Source organism: Podarcis muralis, chromosome 17, assembly GCF_964188315.1.
Source record: "Podarcis muralis chromosome 17, rPodMur119.hap1.1, whole genome shotgun sequence".
NCBI lineage: Eukaryota > Metazoa > Chordata > Lepidosauria > Squamata > Lacertidae > Podarcis > Podarcis muralis.
This window is the reverse complement of record NC_135671.1, coordinates 29,495,465-29,516,779: the sequence shown is the minus strand read 5'-3', so window position 1 is coordinate 29,516,779 and position 21,315 is coordinate 29,495,465. Positions and strand designations below refer to the sequence as shown.

General features: G+C 45.6%; 1 long non-coding RNA gene across 1 annotated transcript; it reads right to left on the bottom strand.

Moving 5' to 3' along the window:
- Window positions 1-4,187: 4,187 nt before the first annotated feature.
- LOC114588120 (uncharacterized) lies at window positions 4,188-6,706 on the bottom strand. Its single transcript, XR_003704379.2, has 3 exons — window positions 6,473-6,706; window positions 6,166-6,370; window positions 4,188-4,717 (listed from the first exon to the last, which is right to left on the bottom strand). It is a non-coding gene; the product is annotated as an uncharacterized LOC114588120 (long non-coding RNA).
- Window positions 6,707-21,315: the final 14,609 nt, after the last annotated feature.

Below are 21,315 nucleotides of genomic sequence, written 5' to 3'. Positions count from 1 at the left end.
TCCGGCGGCACGGCAGCAGCAGAAGGCCCCATTAGCTAAAGTGGTGCTTCAGGTTAAGAACAGTTTCAGGTTAAGTACGGACCTCTGGAACGAATTAAGTACCGTATTTTTCGCTCTAAAGGGCGCACCAGACCACAAGTTTTTGGAGGAGGAAAACAAGAAAAAAAAAATCTGAATCTCAGAAGCCAGAACAGCAAGAGGGATCGCTGCGCAGTGAAAGCAGCAATCCCTCTTGCTGTTCTGGCTTCTGTGATAGCTACGCATCCTGCATTCGCTCCACAAGATGCACACACATTTCCCCTTACTTTTTAGGAGGGAAAAAGTGAGTCTTATAGAGCAAAAAATACGGTACTTAACCCGAGGTACCACTGTACTTCTCTTTTCCTTTCACACCTCCTGTACCTGCAAGGCTTCAGGATAAGAACAGAAATCGGGCTCCAGCGGCGCAGCAGCAGCAGGAGGCCCCATTAGCTAAAGTGGTGCTTCAGGTTAAGAACAGTTTCAGGTTAAGAACAGACCTCCGGAACAAATTAAGTACTTAACCCGAGGTACCACTGTATAAGAAGAAAAAGGTGAGCCCATTTCGTTCTCAAGAAAGCCTTTCCATTATATTTCTCCATGGAGCAGGGTGTCTCGTGGGCTGTGCAGATGAGTTTCCATTGTTTCCTCACAAGGGTCCTCCAAGAGCGCCAAGTAATCAGGAGCTCTAGCTTCCTGCCAGGCAAGCCTTGCTAATTTACTTTTCAGATCACACAAGCCCTGCAGCATTACCTTTCAGGAGGTGTCCTGAGAAAAAGAAGAAAGAGCAATATTGCAGTCCTTTGGGAAGATTGTATTCCCCAGGCTGCCAAAGACTGGAAATCAAGCTGCCATTTGACTCTTCAGCAAGCCATGCCCCCCACTCCCTTGGCTGAAACAAGCCTGCCACCCAGATTTGGAAGCTGAGATTGTCCAAGGATTGTCCAAGCCTAGTCTCCACAAAGAAAAGCAATGACAAAAGAAAAGCAATGACAAACCTAGACAGCATCTTAAAAAGCAGAGCTCCAGATCCTTTGCCAACAAAGGTCCGTATAGTAAAAGCTATGGTTTTCCCAGTAGTAATGTATGGAAGTGAGAGCTGGACCATAAAGAAGGCTGATCGCCGAAGAATTGATGCTTTTGAATTATGGTGCTGGAGGAGACTCTTGAGAGTCCCATGGACTGCAAGAAGATCAAACCTCTCCATTCTTAAGGAAATCAGCCCTGAGTGCTCACTGGAAGGACAGATCGTGAAGCTGAGGCTCCAATACTTTGGCCACCTCATGAGAAGAGAAGACTCCCTGGAAAAGACCCTGATGTTGGGAAAGATGGAGGGCACAAGGAGAAGGGGACGACAGAGGATGAGATGGTTGGATGGTGTTCTTGAAGCTACCAGCATGAATTTGATCAAACTGCGGGAGGCAGTGGAGGACAGAAGTGCCTGGCGTGCTCTGGTCCATGGGGTCATGAAGAGTCGGACACGACTAAACGACTAAACAACAACAACAAGTCTCCACAAACACAATCATGATTAACTATAGGCAAGTCAGTTTGTGATTGAATTGAATGTGGGAGACATTCAAGCTACAACAAAAATCACCCTCCTCATAGATGGCTTGATATCAGGGAAAGTTTATGTAATCTTATCCCTAACATGCTAGATTTCCCTGTGCCGGGAATTCAAACGGGGTGGTTATACACAAGCATCCTGGTTCCTACAATATGGTGACCCAACGAATCGCAACAGTAATGTGGAAATCAGGTCTGCTGCGCAAATAGAGTCTCCATGGCAGGTTCAGTTCATGCAAAGATCATTTCCACATATTTGCTCCAGCTGTGCTCACAGCAGGGCCTGGCACACTTTAGAGGCAATCAGGAGTCAGAACCAGCACTCCAAATGGTTACAATTTGTGACAAATGGGACATGGGTGAATGGAAAGGATATGGCTTGTTAATGGAGAAGTGAGGGTGAAATCGTAACTAATCCCAGTTTATGCTAATGTCAAATTTCTTGTTGATGCATCTGAATACAGGAATTAGGTTTATTTTTCTATCCCTGACACGATGCTACCTTTAGTCCAGCCCCCGTGATTTTAAATTTATCTCTTCCTAGTACCTTTCATTCAACTCAAATGTTCCTATTTTGAAGTCAGATATGGAAATCATTCTACCACATCTTCCCATGCCATTTATAGATTTACAGCCAAAGTAAATTTACCAGGCCATCAGCATCATTAATGATTCACAAAGGAGATGGGCTAGTTTAGTAAATTGTAACAAAGAACTCCTTTCTCTGTACCTTGTTAGACGTCTCAGCATACCTTTGAAGCAACTAGCAAATACCGGCCTCATGCATGGTTGCTGTTGTGCGTTTGTGAGAGAGTGCCAGTGCAAATACACACCCGCAAGCCAAAACAAACCACTTGTTTTCTCAGTATATTCCTTGTATCCATGGTCTGGTGTGCTAATTGTATCAAAATGATGAAAGGAATATAGGAAATAAAACAAATAATGGGAAAATGGAAGCAATTGTCATACATGGTGACAAAACATTTTTGCTCCATGCAGAATGTACAGCCAATGCTGTCTGAATTCTCTCCCAAGACACTAAACACTGTCTTCCAATCTAAGCTCAGAGACTCCTTTCTCTCAGAGTGGATGTCCCACACAGAGAACCAACTCTTTGTCTCGCCTCTTCCTGCTGCTCTCTCTGCAACCATCTCCCAATCAGAAATGGCTTCTTTCATTCTCTCTCCCAAAGTGCTGGCTCCACCCCCTTCTGGCCTGGTAGCCAATCAGAGCGAGACCTCAGCCCTCTGGTGGAATTCTGAGGCACTGCATCCCCAAGCTCTGGTCTGGCTCTGCTGTCCCTCACACATGGCTTCCTTCAAACCATCCTAGGATCTGGAGCTCAATGAGACCCCACCATTCTTCGGTGGGGATGCCTTGTTCTCAGGATTCCATGGGTGGAAGTAAATTGTTACTGAATAAATTGAAATAGGAAGCCCAGCTATGTTTCTATATTGTGTTCTTTATAGAAAGAACAAGCGTCTCTCAGATGTTTCCACTTTCTCACTCTTTCCTACCAAGTTTCCACCTACTGCCCCAAACTTTGGGGGGAAATTCTGAGAAGGGCAAGCTTTGCTCTAAATGCACTGGCCTCAGTTCTGCAGGCTTACCTCATCTACCAGGCATTTAACAAAGGCAGCATTATTGAATACCAAGTTCCAACTAATTATCTAGAGGTGGGGGGAGGGACAAACGATAAAGAACACCTGACACAGCAAAGCATTAATCATTCACCCAGCTGTCTTGGGTAAAATAAGCCACCGAGAATCTGCAAGAGTTCTCCTAGCGGCCTTTCCTATTTAGAGGGGGTTTGCAGACCCAAAGAACTCCCTATAAAAGGCATTTGAAAAGGGCAACAGGGGTGTTGTCTTTCTGATCACATTCTGTCCCCTAATAAACCAGCCGGTTTCCTGCTGATATGCCTTTGCCTTGCAGAAAACCAGCATGTGCATCGCTCCACTGGTTTCCAAGAATTCATTATGACAATTGTAAGAAGGAATGCCAGGCACGCTGTATTGTATGGTGAGTCAAGTTAACTAGCTGTGGACCCAAGCCCAGTGGGGGCAGAGAGGAGTAAAGGAGCATGGAGAAGAAATGATGCCATAACACACCTCCTTCAGAGGTCACATTCTTTGTTCAAGTCTTTGCATAGTTTAAAGTGTTGTAAAATGCCAAAAATGCCATACTAGAAGAAGGCCCATGTTGCTGAGGTGGGCGCTTGTGTTGCAGTAATGAAAGGTGCATCCTATTCCTGGCTGCAGGATGGAGCTCTCCAGTACTGACCCATCTGTGCCTTAAAATATCTAAGCTCTCTTCCCAAGCTCCCAGGACAACAATGAGTTGCTGGGTGCAGGGAGGATATGAAAGCTCTGATAGTATGTAATGTTAGCTGTTGATGGTAAGGTAAAGGTAAAGGGACCCCTGACCATTAGGTCCAGTCGTGACCGACTCTGGGGCTGCAGCGCTCATCTCGCTTTATTGGCCGAGGGAGCCGGCATACAGCTTCCGGGTCATGTGGCCAGCATGACGAAGCCACTTCTGGCGAACCAGAGCAGCGCATGGAAACGCCGCTTACCTTCCCACCGGAGTGGTACCTATTTATCTACTTGCACTTTGACGTGTTTTCAAACTGCTAGGTTGGCAGGAGCAGGGACCTAGCAACAGGAGCTCACCACATTCTGGGGATTCGAACTGCCGACCTTCTGATCAGCAAGTCCTAGGCTCAGTGGTTTAACCCACAGCGCCACCCGCGTCCCTTTTGATGTTGATGGTGGCAGGTATCAAATGGATAGCTTCTGCCCCAGGGAGGCTGGACAAAATTCAGAAGCCATAGTTCCAGAAGCCCAGCACCCAACCCTGTGTGATGCACCACTGCTGCTGAACCACACACAACAGCACATGACCCATCTGTCAGTCGTCAAGCAAGGGTGTTTAATGTTAGGATGAAACCCAGTCTTGGTCTTCAAAGGAGAGGCAGAGATAAGCACCTTCTGCTCAGCTGAAGCACTACACATGGATCAGACGTTCCTGCTGTAAAACTGAGGTGACCAGAACAACCCTGGAAGAGCTGTCTTCATGCCTGTGTGGTAGGCTTCCTGGAAGCATCCTGGCCACTGTGGAAGGCAGGATGCTGGAATAGATAAACATTTGTTCTGATACAGTAGGTCTCCTCATGCAACAGGAGCATTACAGAGGTATGAGTGCAAGGTTCCTAGAACAATGGGACTCCTCTGTCTCATGAGCAGGAGGTGGGGATGGGGGCCAGTGTGTTTGCTGAGTCTCTTAAAGGACTGTCTTCTCACAAAACCAAATTGGAATCAGGATGGGCACTACCACTCGGCAGAGTGAGACAGCCCCTCCTAAGCTAGCCTTCTGCTCTTGTGAAGGGCGTTGTCCCATCAGCAGCACTGAAATAAGATTCAGTTGCCAGCCTGGTCAGATTCTGGATGTGGAATGCGGGAGGCAGCAGAATGCCTTGTGTGAAATTATTACCAGGGTTTTACATAGCTCCCCAACTGGGTAGCGACGTAACTAGCCGCTTGGGTGCCCGGAGCGGTACGCGCGCCCTGCAGCCAGGGGCGGAGCAAGCCACCCATGGGGTCAGGGCAAGCTGCCCATGGGGGTGGGGCGAGCCAAGGCAGGGTGCGCTGCGTTAAGCCTCTCCACAGCCTCCCCCTCAGCTGTAGGGCGGCTGAGGCAGTGGGCAGACGCAAGCCCCACACTGCTCGAAAAAGCAGCACACAACTTGCAGGCAGGAGAGATGTGTGGCTCAGGCAGGCTGCAGACCCCGCAGTGTGGCACCCAGTGCCTCCGCCTCACCTAGCTACGCCTCTGGATTAGGCAGATTCATGGAGGAGAGGGCTGTCAAAGGCTGTGCTCTGCCTTCAAAGTTGGAGGCAGCAATGCTTCTGGTTTCTGGAAATCACTCGAGGGGAGGGGGCTCCAGCAGTGGCGTAGGAAGGGGTGTGCGGTGGGTGCAGGAGTTGTTGTTTTTCAAAAACACATATTTTTGATATTTTGTCACCCCCTCAGTGATGACACCTGGGGCGGCCCGCACCCCTCTTCCTAAGGTAAAGGGACCCCTGACTGTTAGGTCCAGTCATGGCCGACTCTGGGGTTGTGGCACTCATCTCGCTTTATTTGCCAAGGGAGCAGGCGTACAGCTTCCAGGTCATGTGGTCAGCATGACTAAGCCGCTTCTGGCAAACCAGAGCAGTGCAAGGAAACCCCGTTTACCTTCCCGCCGGAGTGGTACCTATTTATCTACTTGCACTTTGACGTGCTTTCTAACTGCTAGGTTGGCAGGAGCAGAGACTGAGCAACGGGAGCTCACCCCGTCGCAGGGCTTCAAACCGCTGACCTTCTGATCGGCAAGTCCTAGGCTCTGTGGTTTAACCCACAGCGCCACCCGTGTCCCACCCCTCTTCCTACGCCACTGAAACTGGGACACCCTCCTGAATTCTGTTGCAGGTTTCCTGAACCACAGGATGAAGGGGATGTGACGGGGAGTAGGTCAGACCAGGAGGCTGGGTTGTTTTTATGGGGACAGGATACAGTAAAGCAAGTGTGCATGAATACCTAACTGTCAGGATGTGTCCATGAGACCATTCAGGCCAGTTTGAGTGTACTAGTTGCGTCTGGACTGGGTTCCTGGTCTTCACAGGAATCACCCAAATGGCTTACAGGCAAGAAGATGGCCTTGGAGAAATGATGTTTTCACTTGCAATTTGCTTCTCTCTGCCTTCAGAACTCTTTTAAGCATATTGTGGGCTTATAAGGTTTCCTGGAGGGATAGAATAACAACAGTTAGCTACTGTTTCCCCCACCCCCTGAAAACCAAGGCTTGTGTCCCAGTAGCTCTTTTTTATGAGTCATACTCCCTTACCTTACTTGTTTGAAGTCCCCTAATGTCATCATGACTAGAATAGGCTTTTATAATGCTGCAGCAAGGAACAGGTCTGGCAACATTTCCCAACTGGTAGCTAATGATTAAATCTGTGGGCAGCAGCATCATGCGGATGTGGCATTATTCATGAGGTCTTCTCTCGGCCAAAATCCGTTGCACAAGTCCATTGCAAACACCTGGATCAGTGTCTTTATCGTCTTCAATGCCTGCTAAATTCTCAAGGGGGGGGAGGTAAAAGGGGTATTTTTGAACAAGTAGAGTTTTGACAGCAGACAAATCAATCAATCAATCACAATGTGCCAAACAGCTGCAGTTCATATACACAGCCACATACTGGCCAAAGTGAGGCAGTCAGGCTTGGGCTTCTCTCCCTTGCGTTGAGACCTCCAGAAGACCTCCTTTTGGACCCAGGTTCAGAAAGCCTGAAGGACAGGCCTAAGAGATCATGAGTGAAGCCCGTTAAGATCTCTCTCTTTGTTTGCAGGTGCCTTGGAAAGAAAGGGTTCTGCTAACTTCTTTAGAACCTAATTTTACTCTAAGTCACTGCATGCTCCGACATTCATTTCCTACTGCAGGGCTGCTCCGATTATCTTTGACAGGAGAACAAAAGTTGTTGTAGGGAAGGAAAACTGAGAGATTAAAAATTTAAAAATATCCAGCTCCTACTTTTTTTGGGAAAACAGTGTAAGAAAGAAAAGATAAATGCTGTGGGTTTAGGTTGCACAAATTATTCTGTATCAAGATAAATATACCAAAAAATAAATAAAAAATCGCTCTGACTTCCAAAGAATTCCCAGGGTATGCCAGAAGATTACAATGCAACAATGGTTACCCGGGAGCTTACTTCTAATCCATGAAAAGGTTTTAGTCTTCCTCTTATCCCACAGGAAGCAGAAAATAAGCAAAATGAGTTGAGCCTGTCAAATATATTTACTGCTGTTTTTGTTTTCAGGGCGCTTTCTCCTAATGACATGATTTTGTGGGCCTCAGAGTTTCGTCTGTGGTTAAGATGCCAACATTCTATGTTGCACATCGCATTGTTCTCCAAGCAGAGAATTCAGAGAGCCTCAAAAAACTTACTAGGATGAAAACAAAAGACAAAGCTGCTGCCTCATTGGATTGCTATTCCTTGTTGCTGGTGCTTTCCTGCATTTACCAAGAATGTCCCAAAGAGCCAATATAAGCCAGTTGGCCAGGCTTTCACTTCTGTGACCAACTGGAGCAGCTCCATCAAACCTGTGTGGACCTAAACGCTCCAGATCTCATTAACTGTAAGATCTGGACCACTGAAGGCTGCATGATTAAGAAAGAGAACATGACAAGCAAATCCTGTGCACACAGTTAATCTTTCCTTGCTTATGAATTGTTATATTGCTGGCGGGGTTTTCTTCCTCTGTCATGAGAAAAAAAGAGGCTACAATCAGATTGGATTGGTTCATGCAATTCCCTGCTAGCCCCATTGTGGAGCATATGTCAAATCAAAAGCCTTAAAAAGAATCTGAGGATAGAAAAGGAGAGAGTCACAATTCAAATCCAAACAATCTGAAGTTTGAAAAATTGCAAGATGGAATAATAATAATAATAATAATAATAATAATAATAATAATAATAATTTATTTATACCCCACCCATCTGGCTGAGTTTCCCCAGCCACTCTGGGCAGCTCCCAATCAAATGTTAAAAACAGTACAGCATTAAATATTAAAAACTACCCTGAACAGGGCTGCCTTCAGATGTCTTTTAAAGATAGGATAGCTGCTTATTTCCTTCACATCTGAAGGGAGGGTGAAATATACTCAGAGTCGCAAAGTGATTTCATGCTCTTTATTCAGCTCATAGTGGTGAGGAGCAGTGGCGTAGCGTGGGGGGTGCAGGGGGGGCCGGCCGCACCGGGCGCAACATCTGGGGTTAGGGCAAATCCATTGGTTAGGGGGTGCAAATCCACGGGTTAGGGGGTGCAGATCCACAGGTTAGGGGGCGCAAATTACTTGCCTTGCCCCGGGTGTTGACAACCCACGCTACACCACTGGTGAGGAGGAATGAATGAATGTCCCCTCAAAGTATCTGCTTTATATACATTATTTACACAATGGGCTGCACATGATTGGCTAATTCCGGAATTCTATTGTAAGCCAATCAGGCTGTGGATTCACTTCTATCTGGAGCATGATTGGGTGGTTCCTGCCAACCAATCATACTGCTGCATTGTTCTAGGACCAATCAGACTGCTGCATTCTGAATCCTATTGTTCTAGGACCAATCAGACTGCTTCATTTTGGATCCTATTGTTCTAGGACCAATCAGACTGCTGCAGTTTGGATCCTATTCAACTCAGCACATAACAGAGGGTGTTCCACAGGGTGGGCGCCACTACCAAGAAGGCCCTCTGTCTGGTTCCCTGTAACCTCACTTCTCACAATGAGGGAACCGCCAGAAGGCCCTCGGCGCTGGATCTCAGTGTCCAGGCTGAATGATGGGGGTGGAGACGCTCCTTCTGGTTTACAGGACCGAGGCCATTTAGGGCTTTAAAGGTTGGCACCAGCACTTTGAATTGTGCTCATAAATGTACTGGGAGCCAATGCAGATCTCTCAGGACCGGTGTTATGTGGTCCCGGCGGCCAGTCCCAGTCACCAGTCTAGCTGCCGCATTCTGGATTAATTGCAGTTTCTTGGTCACCTTCAAAGGTAGCCCCACGTAGAGCGCATTGCAATAGTCCAAGCAGGAGATAACCAGAGCAGGCACCACTCTGGCGAGACAGTCCGTGGGCAGGCAGGGTCTTAGCCTGCGTACCAGGTGGAGCTGGTAGACAGCCGCCCTGGACACAGAATTGATCTGCACCTCCCTGGACAGCTGTGAGTCCAAAATGACTCCCAGGCTGCGCATCTGGTCCTTCAGGGGCACAGTTACCCCATTCAGGACCAGGGAATCCCCCACACCTGCCCGCCCCCTGTCCCTCAAAAACAGTACTTCTGTCTTGTCAGGATTCAACCTCAATCTGTTAGCTGCCATCCATCCTCCAACCACCTCCAGGCACTCACGCAGGACCTTCATCGCCTTCGCTGGTTCTGATTTAAAGGAGAGGTAGAGCTGGGTGTCATCTGCATACTGATGAACACCCAGCCCATTTGTTGATGAACCTGCTATTTGTTGCTGAACTTTGGCGATCGATTGGCACCTCAGACTGGAAGGTTCTGAAAGCCCTTGTGGGAAAACATGGTCACCTTCACAGGTCTCCTCGAGGAAGGAGTTTCATAATTCAGTGCAAATCTTATCCATCAGTGTTGCCTGGATTGTACAGGAAGGGGAAAGTAAAAACTCTGAGGTGTCTTTAAAAACAACAACAATTATGCTGATGAAACAACCAACAATTCCTCTTTGTTGCCTTCTTGGGACATTGTTCTTATCAGGAATGAGCAGATTCCAGCTCCTAATGTGGTTATCTGAGGATGAATTTGACAGAAGGCCTGAATGCTGGGCTCCAGTTAAAAAACCAACTGCATCTCAGGGAGTCATTTCTCCTGGAGATGAGGAGAAAGGCCCAGTGGGCCCAATCCCTCCTCCCCAAAATCTGACATTGGCTTTGCCTGCGGTGGAGGCTCAAATGGCTTGCTTTGGATGAGAGAAAGGGCTCTCTCCACACCCAGATTAAAGAAGCCTTTGCCCCGTCAGATTCACTTGACTGCTGCCCTCACCACTTTCCATTGGTTGGGGAAACCATTCCTGTTCTAGCAAGTTTTTCTCTCACCAGGAAGATAAGGTTTTATATGGTGAGATCTGTTTAGGGCTTTTTAGGGCTTTATTCTGGTAAAGCAAATGCCTTAGAAGGACAGAATATGAATCTCTGAATAAATATTTAATAATAATAATAATAATAATAATAATAATAATAATAATAATAATAATAATAATAATTTATTATTTATACCCCACCCATGTGGCTGGGCTTCCCCAACCACTCTGGGTGGCTTCCAAAAAAAATTATTAAATATACTGTAATACATCAAACATTAAAAGCTTCCCTAAACAGGGCTGCCTTCAGATGTCTTCTAAAAGTCTGGTAGTTGTTGTTCTCTTTGACATCTGGTGGGAGGGCATTCCACAGGGAGGGCACCACTACCAAGAAGGCCCTCTGCCTGGTTCCCTGTAACTTGGCTTCTCACAGTGAGGGAATTGCCAGAAGGCCCTCGGTGCTGGACCTCAGTGTCCAGGTAGAACGATGGGGGTGGAGACCCTCCTTCAGATATACTGGACCGAGGCCGTTTAGGGCTTTAAAGGTCAGCACCAACACTTTGAATTGTGCTCGGAAACGTACTGGGAGCCAATGAAGGTCTTTCAAGACCGGTGTTATATGGTTTCAGCGGCCGCTCCCAGTCACCAGTGTAGCTGCTGCATTCTGGATTAGTTGTAGTTTCCGGGTCACCTTCAAAGGTAGCCCCACATAGAGCGCATTGCAGTAGTCCAAGCGGGAGATAACCAGAGCATGCACCACTCTGGCATGGCAGTCCGCAGGCAGATAGGGTCTCAGCCTACGTACCAGATGGAGCTGGTAAACAGCTGCCCTGGACACAGATTTGACCTGTGCCTCCATGGACAGCTGTGAGTCCAAAATGACTCCCAGGCTGCGCACCTGGTCCTTCAGGGGCACAGTTACCCCATTCAGGACCAGGGAATCCTCCACACCTGCTCGCCTCCTGTCCCCCAAAAACAGTACTTCTGTCTTGTCAGGATTATATATTTAATGTATGCCTATATATAAATAAGATGTTAATAATATAATACAGTCTAATAAACACGTATGGATAATACAATGTAACAAATAATAAAACATTAAAAACAGAACCAATAAATGAGGTGATAATATGCACCTCCCAGGAGAGGGAATTCCCAAGATGTGGGGCCACCACTGAAAAGGATCTGTTCCTTGCAACTGCCAATCTGATGGTTTTTAGCAGCAGGCTAGAGAAAAGGGCAGGTTCCTCTGGGTACAGGTGGTCCTGTGTGGCTCTGAACCATTTAGGGCATTAATGATCAACACCAGGAGTTTAAAAATGATTCCAGAAATGAGTTGGCAGTCTATGCAACTGGTATAGAATTGGTGCACCATGTTCTGAACGTCTGGATTCCACAAGCCTTCAGGTGCCTTCTGTACCAGCTGAATTTTCTGAGTTGCCTTTAACAGCCGTTGCAATTCATGCCTATCCAAGGCGGCAGGTGAGCTGCTTCCCAGTGTCTGCTTCCTGCCTTACTGAAATAGAGTCTGCCTGAAGCACTGCCCTTGGTCTGGTGACAGGTATGATTGTTTCCTATGACAACATCATTCCTTCTTAGTTTGGAAACTTCTGTTAGGATATCTGCCATATCTCCTCTTCTCGGGAGAAACTGGCCACTCTCCAGGCACCCGGCATGATCTCCTGGTGACCTCCCTGTCTGCATTCCCGGCAGATGCAGGCAAGGTCTCAATCGGCGATCCTCCTCAAACGTGAGAAGAACACACCACTCTTCCCTGCCCTCCCCCAGGCAGGGGAAAGAGAGAGACAGAAATGTATTTACATGCCTTTATTTCTGTCTTTGCAGCATTACAGAGAAACACGTCCTCTCTCATCAGCGTCCATCAGTAGAGAGAGAAAACTCATCCTCCTGTACTTCCTGTACAGGTCACGTTACACTCTGAGCTAATTCCGGTGCTTTGCACTGAAACTAGACCCTCCCTCTGTTCCCACGGAACAGTTCCAACATTCCCATTATGTTTTGCTTTCAAGCCACCTGCTGCTCGCTGCTGCATTGCATCCATATCGTAACAACTTCAGCTGGTACAGTATTCCTCCCTAACTGGTGAAGTTGACATGGGAAGTAACTGTTTGGCTGACTTTCCTGATTGTTTCCTGTAGACCTCAATGATGTGGTGCACAGCTACCCTGAAGTGGCTCCCATGCTGCTCAGCAAACACAAATTGGCCGTTAGTGAGATTGGCGTCCTATTTTGAGAGCCATGTGACTCAACGATTTACCTAAGTAGCAGAAAACAACTATGCACTGGAAGGCGTGCATGTGCCAGTTCAAGAGATCGCCTCACTATTAGCACTAATTGATTTGAAAGAAGCATTTTAGAATCTGGCTCATGGATTATGAACTGCTGGACACAAACTCTCCAGGCAACCTCATTAAGTATCAGCAGCTTCCTTCAAGGAACAGAATGCAGTAAAGAGAGAGCGGTTAAAAAGCTTGCTGGGGTACGTTATTTTATGAAGCCAGAGTTCTGCCATGAACCATTCTTTTCTAAAACACCATTTATGCTTTGTTCACAGAATTCAAATTCTATGACCAAAGGAAAAGAGACAGAATCACTCTTCTAAAGGGCACTTAATCCTCTTGCCATGTGATTTTCCCCTATAAAAATTAATTGCAGCATCTGATCATTGACTATATACCTCACATATAATAATTGATTTTGCATTCACCATGTTTTTAAGATCGAGCAAGCTTTCAAAATGGAACAGGTACACCCTGTGAGCCATTCCTAGGAGAAGGGTGAGGAACCGGTGGCTTTCCAGATGTCAGGGGACTACAACTTCCATCATCGTTGGCCGTTGGCCATGATGGCTGGAGCTGATGGGAGTCTCACAACAACTGGGTGGCTGCAGCTTGGCCACCCCTGTTTAGATGAGAAGGACTCAAGGGGGGCAGTGACTGTGGCAAGAGACAAGCTAAATGTACTTCTCAGACTTGTTAGTGTTGGAACTTGGTGAGGGTGCAGTCAGCGGGTGCCTTGCAGGTGTTTATTTGTATTGTGATAGAGCACTTAGGAAGGTCGGTGCTGGCCAAACATGACAGAACATGAGCAAGTATGAAGCTAGACTCCTACATCACAAAGCAACTTTCCATGCATGGCCATTCTTTTTCCCACCAGATTCCACAGCTCACATTGCTACTGCTTTTATTAATGTTCTGCTATTTAATAACAAAGAAGATACTCTCTGTCAGAATAAGAACAGCTTTGCAGGCAAAGCCTTAAAAGTTTCCCCCCTGCAAATCTGGGGGGAAAGAATGGCTGTGTTGTCAACACCCAAAATTCAAACAAAAAAACATAACTGTACAGCTGCAACAGATTGCGACAGAAAAATATCAAATACTAAATCCTTGTGAAGGCTTTGAAATTTCCTAGTGCATCTGAGAGTCAACAGGTAGACAAAGAAAAATCAGACCTTCGATGACCCCTGGTGAATAAATTTAGCACTGCATTGAAATCCAAGCTTTGAAATGGTACTAAAAATGCAGTCTGGGAAATTTTCTCATAATCAAATAACAAAGAGAAAATGTTTTCAATCTGTCTTGCATACCAAAGAAAATAGCTTTTCTGTATTCAGACTGTTATCACTGCTTATAGGAATGCTTGTTTTAGAGAACCTAAACATATCTTCAGATAATAAAATAACCTCTCTAAACCCCTGTAATGTTGATTTGGTAAGCTTGTTATAGAAGAAAATAGTTGACAGAACAAATGTATACCATTACTCTCATTACCATCAGATCAGAAAAGCAAAATTCACAGAGCAGTAGAGCAAGCATAAAAGGAGTTTTTGTTTCAGAATATGTATGATCTGTGGAATAGCATTTTAACTTAAACCTGAATCTTGCCATTTATACAAGGCAACTTGACACAGACAAGGGTTTGACAAAAACAAGGGTTGAGTATATTAGTGTTGTAAGAGTATGACACAGTATGGGTCGGGATATAGTGTGCAAAATGTATTGTAAACATTGGTTTTAAAAGAGCACACTGGAAACAGAATGTGAAGTTTATGAGATACAAGAAATAAACTGAAACTAGAGCACCGTTTTGGAAATCTATGCATCATTAACCAAATGAGAGCTAGAAAGAGAAAAACACAAAATCCAGAATGCTTCTGTGTTACATATAAAGATTATAGATACCATGTTGTGATTTGTCTATTATAACAACCTTGCATATTATTCTGGAATATCCAGCTTTTATAATCTAAATCTGCAAAGTGAAAGTCGGGGGAAGCAGAGGCAGGCTTGCTACTTCCTTACCAACCATGGATTGCAGGTGAGGCTAACTCTGTCCTAACCATAAGCAGTGGACATCTTTGTTTTTGCCTTGGTCAGGAGAGGCCACCTAACTTACTTTCACTCGCTGGATCATCACCTTGTGGTGGTGAGTGGGCTTGTACATTCCTATGCCCCTTGTGAGCGAAGCAGTTGGGATTCTCATACTCCCAGCAGGGTCACCCAAGGTGGTAAGGTCAATGGGAGGAAGCTAGACAAAGAACGATCCAAGAAGTCCTCAACGGAAGAACAGGTGGGGCATGTTACAATGGCTGTGAAGGCAGATGAAGGCTGCAGCAGATAAAACTCTATCGCCACTAAGAAAAAACCCTATGCCAACTCCAAGGCTGAGGTTCAAAGAACAACCAAAGTATTAAAGAACACCTGGTGGATAAAAAAAGCTTAAGAAATCCAGCACTTAGCCGACACTCAGGATGCACAGAGTTTCTTTAAAGCCACAAAGACCACCTATGGCCCAATAAATCAAGGCATATGCCCCCTACACTCAACAGACAGTGCACCACTTCTAAAAGATAAAGAAGCTACTGCACTGTGCTGGAAAGAACATTGCCAGCATCTTCTTAACTGCAACTCCCCCATAGCTGCTGAGGTCCTCTCACAAATTCCGGAAAAATAAATTAGAGATGAGCTTGCAGTATCTCCAAATCTGGGTGAGTTGTGTACAGCCATTAACCAAACGAAAAAACAACAAAGCCAGAGGACCTGATGAGATACCATAGTTCTACAGTTGGGAGAAAGGCAAGCATTGCTATTTCATGTAATCCCTCCAAGCATCATCTCTTCATTTTACCCACGCAACAAGGCAGTAATTAGGCAGGTAATTCTGATAATTTGCAGTAGATCTGATGGTCATCGACAGGCAAAGTTTTGCCACCTAAGACAAACCATATATCCTTGTGAATTTCTTCTTCTGGAGAGTATTGGCTGCCAGGACAGATCTATTCATGGTAGCAAAACTTGCATCTTTATTTCAGACAGGGTTGCAATATTTCAAAAAGTAAAAACCAGGACACCCTAGAAGTTGCTGAGCTTTTTTTTTACATAAATGCAAAACAACCATGATTTTCTGATTGACTTATCTAAAATCCAGGACAATGTGCCGCCTTTCAGAAATCCTCCTGGATGTCAATTCTGCCCAATAATGTCCTGGAAAATCCAGATGTATGGCAGCCCTATTTCAAGTAATCTTTTCAAAGACAAAAAGGTAGGGGAACAGAGCAGGGTTAATGCCTGTTAATAAAATCACAAGTTATCTTGCTATGGTTCTGCATATAAAAGGAAACAGGATCTTTTTACTGTGTATATATATCTCCAACATAGCACATTCAATGTATTTAAATATTTTTAAAATCTAATTATTGGCATGGCTTATGCATTTCGTTTCATTCTGATATTGCACCTTCTGTTTCTCAGGATTTTAGAAAGCTGTAACCTTTGGATCTGAAAACCCTCAACAGAAGGGGAGTTGGAATGAGATTGAAGCTCACAAGCTGGTTAAAATAAAGGGGGAAATGGTCTAATAAAGGGGAATAGTCTGCTTTTAACCAAGCAAAATCTGAGTTTTCTTCAAGATTCAACTAATACTAATAGGGTTTTTTAATGCCACCCTCAGGTGTTCAAAGCATGATCTAGTTGCAATCCAAGACTTGGGTGGGGAACCTCTGGCCCACAGAAAACCCACTATGTCTCCACATTTGGCCTGCAAGACTGTTTTCCAAAAAAAAACCCCACACCGTCCCCCCAACATGGTGCCATCAAGTGAATCGGGGTGGGGAAGGTAGAGATGTGGCTGGATCACAGAGCCAATTCCTGCAGGAAGCAGGACAGAGATGGGATAAAGATCTAGCCCAACTGGGAGACTGGCATGCGGCAGGCAAGTGAATGATCAGATCTGAGAGCTGAACAGTGGGTTTCTCAATTCATGGATCAGTCTCTGTTGCTTAACTATTCATTAAAGGCTGAAGAATTAATATTCTTTAAGCAAATGTGATGGAAGTGCCAGCAAAGGGAACTTTTTTCCCCTTTTGGAAGTACTCGTTTCCTTTATGAGATCAGGTTGGAGGGATGGCAGCCCCATAAAAGATCAAGGGAAGGAATGGAAGATTAAGCAGCAGAGATAGCAGACAAGATAATTACACAGCATTAAAGCCTCAGATTTATTTTTAAGACGTTTAAGCTCTTTTTAGAAAGGCCCTTGCTAACTTTTGTGGAATTAAAAAAAAAGAAACCTGCTTGATGATGAACATTAATGCTGTCTGTGTGAATATTGAAAGACAACTTGAATTTCACCAAATATAGCAGAAGAACATAGGATTTCAGGCTATTGGGCTGAGGAGGACTCGATGCACACTATTTGTGCTTCAATAATTTTTTCCCAGGGTCACTGTGACTGAAAACTGCCCCTGGCCTAAGAACAGATGCCATTAGAACAGATGTCGAGAGTCCACAGGTGTGCAGATGTGAGCCTGGACAGCATTGTCACAGGAGAAGAGCCAGGATGGAGCAATGGTCAGAGAACCAGACTAGGTCTAGGTCTTGATCAAGAAGAGAGAGACCTCTGAGGCTCACGCAGGGGCTCTCCACAGATGTTCAGTCAGATGTGGGCCAGGACTCCCGGCTGCAGGGAATCATTGTACATAGAGGGGACTCCTTGGAAGGCTAGGCATTCTGAGGCAGGGGCATCACCTCCGATGGCCATGCACAAAGAAAGTGTGCACAGGGCAAATCAAGAATGGTGCATAGGATCAGTGCTTCTTCTCTAGACAAAGAGGTGCCAGAACTCACCATGAACGCCTCCCTTGTTCTCTTAGAATGGCAATGGCACCCACCTGAGTTTCAGTGAGTTCTGGTGGAAAAAAAGGCCTGCATATCATTCCTCAGCCGAATATACTGAAGGGACAGCTTTTCAGCAGTTCTGCTTATTCCTGACTAGGTAAAGGGTAAAGGGACCCCTGACCATTAGGTCCAGTCGTGACCGACTCTGGGGTTGCGGCGCTCATCTCACTTTATTGGCCGAGGGAGCCGGCGTACAGCTTCCGGGTCATGTGGCCAGCATGACTAAGCCGCTTCTGGCAAACCAGAGCAGCGCACAGAAACGCCGTTTACCTTCCCGCTGGAATGGTACCTATTTATCTACTTGCACTTTGACGTGCTTTCAAACTGCTAGGTTGGCAGGAGCAGGGACCAAGCAACGGGAGCTCACCCCATCCCGGGGATTCGAACCGCCAACCTTCTGATCAGCAAGTCTTAGGCTCTGTGGTTTAACCCACAGCGCCACCCGCATCCCAAAAAGGTGATAGGGAGTTGCCCACAAGCTCTCACATCCTTTCCAGTGGACTCCACCTTTCTTCCCCTTCTGCTCTGTGTGTCAGGGGACTCTTGGCTGTTTCAGCTGGTTTATTGGCTTGACTGAAGACTCCAGCTTCATTGGCTCTTGTTGGACTCCAGCTCCCATCAGTCCCAGCCAGCATCTGAAGGGCCCTGGGCTCCTCTCTTCTGCTTTATACCATGAGGCTGCCACCCAGCTACTGAAGCTTTCACAACACTGCTGGGTTGCGATGTAGTGAAACAGATGAGAGAGGCAGACATAGCCAGACCCTCTTACTTTGGAAACTCTCCCTGTTCTGAAACCGTGCAACTGCCTCTTGCCTTCCCTTCTGTCTCAAGAGCACATTTGTAAGTTGGAACATTCTGTATTGTTAGCCTGTCTGTTTACTCTCGCTCCCTTTCCCAGAATGAGCTATTCTGCATGACACATTCATTTGGATACTGACCCATCACACTTTTTGCACAAATCCAGATCCTGCCGAGAACCAGCCTAAACATTTGGGGGAGGGTGCAACATTGGATCCGTTGACTTATTCAGCCTTGTTTTGCAGGAGAGCGTTATGCATCTTACAGAGACAAAAATAACTACAACAAGGATGTATTGTATAAACCTTGGAAAAGCCTGTAAAAACAGTAGAAAGAAATCAATTAGAGTCACCATGGCAACAACTAACAATGTTACATGCTAGAAGGAATGAAAAATAAAACAAGGAAACTAGCAAAGCACAACATGCAAACACTGATTGAGATAATCTAGAATGGTAAGATAAATGTGATGGGGTATTTTCATGCCAAAGAATTCAAGGCTACCATCAAGGTACAATGAAATGTGATAGGGAATGTCAAATGCAGGGAGAAATTGCAAATATTATTGATGAGGTTCAATTATGTACTGGAGGCTTAAAAGATCTTTAAAGATCAGGAGTAAAAAGAGCCATAGGAGAGTACAGCAATACAACTCTAACAATTACCCCATATTATTTCATATTTAGTGTTTCAGCTCTTAAAAGAGATGAGAAAGAATGGATGAGAGGGGAAAGGATGTTAAACATTCATATACCAGGACTCTGAGGCTGGATTTAATAAGTGCTGGTGGTACTAATATGCCATAGAGCTCTAGCTGAAATTCTGTTTGCTTTAAATTCTTAACGAGAGAGCAAAATATGGTCTGAAGCTCAACATCAAAAAAACTAAGATCACGGTCACTGATCCCATCACCTCCTGGCAAATAGAAGGAGAAGAAATGGAGGCAGTGAGAAATTTTACTTTCTTGGGCTCCATGATCACTGCAGATGGTGACAGCAGTCACAAAATTAAAAGACGCCTGCTTCTTGGGAGAAAAGCAATGACAAACCTAGACAGCATCTTAAAAAGCAGAGACATCACAAAGGTCCATATAGTTAAAGCTATGGTTTTCCCAGTAGTGATGTATGGAAGTGAGAGCTGGACCATAAAGAAGGCTGATCGCCGAAGAATTGATGCTTTTGAATTCTGGTGCTGGGGGAGACTCTTGAGAGTCCCATGGACTGCAAGAAGATCAAACCTATCCATTCTTAAGGAAATCAGCCCTGAGTGCTCACTGGAAGGACAGATCCTGAAGCTGAGGCTCCAATACTTTGGCCACCTCATGAGAAGAGAAGACTCCCTGGAAAAGACTCTGATGCTGGGAAAGATTGAGGGAACAAGGAGAAGGGGATGACAGCGGACGAGATGGTTGGACAGTGTTCTTGAAGCTACCAGCATGCCTTTGACCAAACTGCGGGAGGCAGTGGGAAACAGGAGTGCCTGGCGTGCTCTGGCCCATGGAGTCACGAAGAGTCGGACACAACTAAATGACTAAACAACAACAAATAATGATGGTTGGGTATGCATAAGGAAGGAGGGTAAAAACTGGCTTGGCATGATCACAGAGGGAAAACAATAGAATCCCATGACCAATTAAATAGGCCAAACTTTGATTTTGATTCTAAGGCTCAAATCAAAGAACAGAAAACATAATAGGCTGGGGTGACCCTTCCAAAATTTGGAGGAAAATTTGCAAGGGGAAAGCAGGGGGGGAGGGAAGGGGGGAAGCAATAAAGCCACCATGAAATCTTGATTTTAATACACCTCCTTGTTCAAAAGCCAGTCTGCTGACAAATGTTATCATCTTCAACACTCACTCAAATTCAGCTGAGTTGGTGGACCTGTTTTCCTTGTGGAGCCTTCCATCAGCAGAAAAGGTTTCAAGGCCATTTTCAGCAATTTCCTTTCACTCACCACCCAAACGCTCCAGAGGGTTGAGGAACCCTCCAGCATGGAAGAGAAAGGGGAGGCGACTGCAGAAGGAACCCCCAAAGGTTCTGTTCTGCTGCTGGAAGTCTCCACTGGATCAAAGAGCCTTTCATCAGAAGAGGGGCATTGACTTGCGATAACCCAATACCTTCAGTTCACTTTATTTTATTCAAAATGTTATTCCGAGCAACAGAAACTAAATGATGTGGCATTCCAAAGTTTTCAGGAAAGACGTGACTCTGTGCTTATCACAGGCTTGTTGTGAAAAGCTTCAATATTCTCTTACACAGAAAGGAATATTTCTGGCTGTTCAGTTCCATGGGAGCTTGAGACTCATAGGGGAAGCAGGCACATAGTTGTCAACTTTCCCCTTTTTTTAAGGGAAATTCCCTTATTCCGAATAGGATTCCTCACAAGAAAAGGGAAAAGTTGACAGCTATCAGCAGGCAGTGTCCAGTGAAGGCAGGTCAGGACGGAGATGGGATGAAAACAGAACCATAGACAGCTCCACAAGGGACTTGCTGGCTGATGCCTTCTCTTCCTAATTCAGCTGCAGGGAGATGTTATCTCTGCAGGGAGCTTGAACTCTCTGTAGGCTCTGCCTCCCCAGAGGAGCCGGATGGCTGGTTCAAAGCCTTTGACTTCTTCAAGACTGGGGGTGAAGGCAGAAGTGCTGCAGAGGACTCAGGTTCTGACTCAGAAGATGGTAACCCTCCACCTCCATTGTTCAGCTTGGACACTGAGGTCCAGCTCCAAGGGCCTTCTGGCGGTTCCCTCACTGCGAGAAGTGAGGTTACAGGGAACCAGGCAGAGGGCCTTCTTGGTAGTGGCATCCACCCTGTGGAATGCCCTCCCATCAGATGTCAAGGAAATAAACAACTATCTTACTTTTAAAAGACATCTGAAGGCAGCCCTGTTAAGGGGAATTTTTAACCTTTAATGCTGTATTGTGTTTTTAACATTCAGTTGGGAGCTGCCCAGAGTGGCTGGGGAAACCCAGCCAGATGGGTGAGGTATAAATAAATAAATTATTATTATTATTATTATTATTATTATTATTATTATTATTATTATTAACCTGGCTGTGTCTTTCATCCAGGAAGTCCCTAGGTAAGATACAAATGACCCTTCCC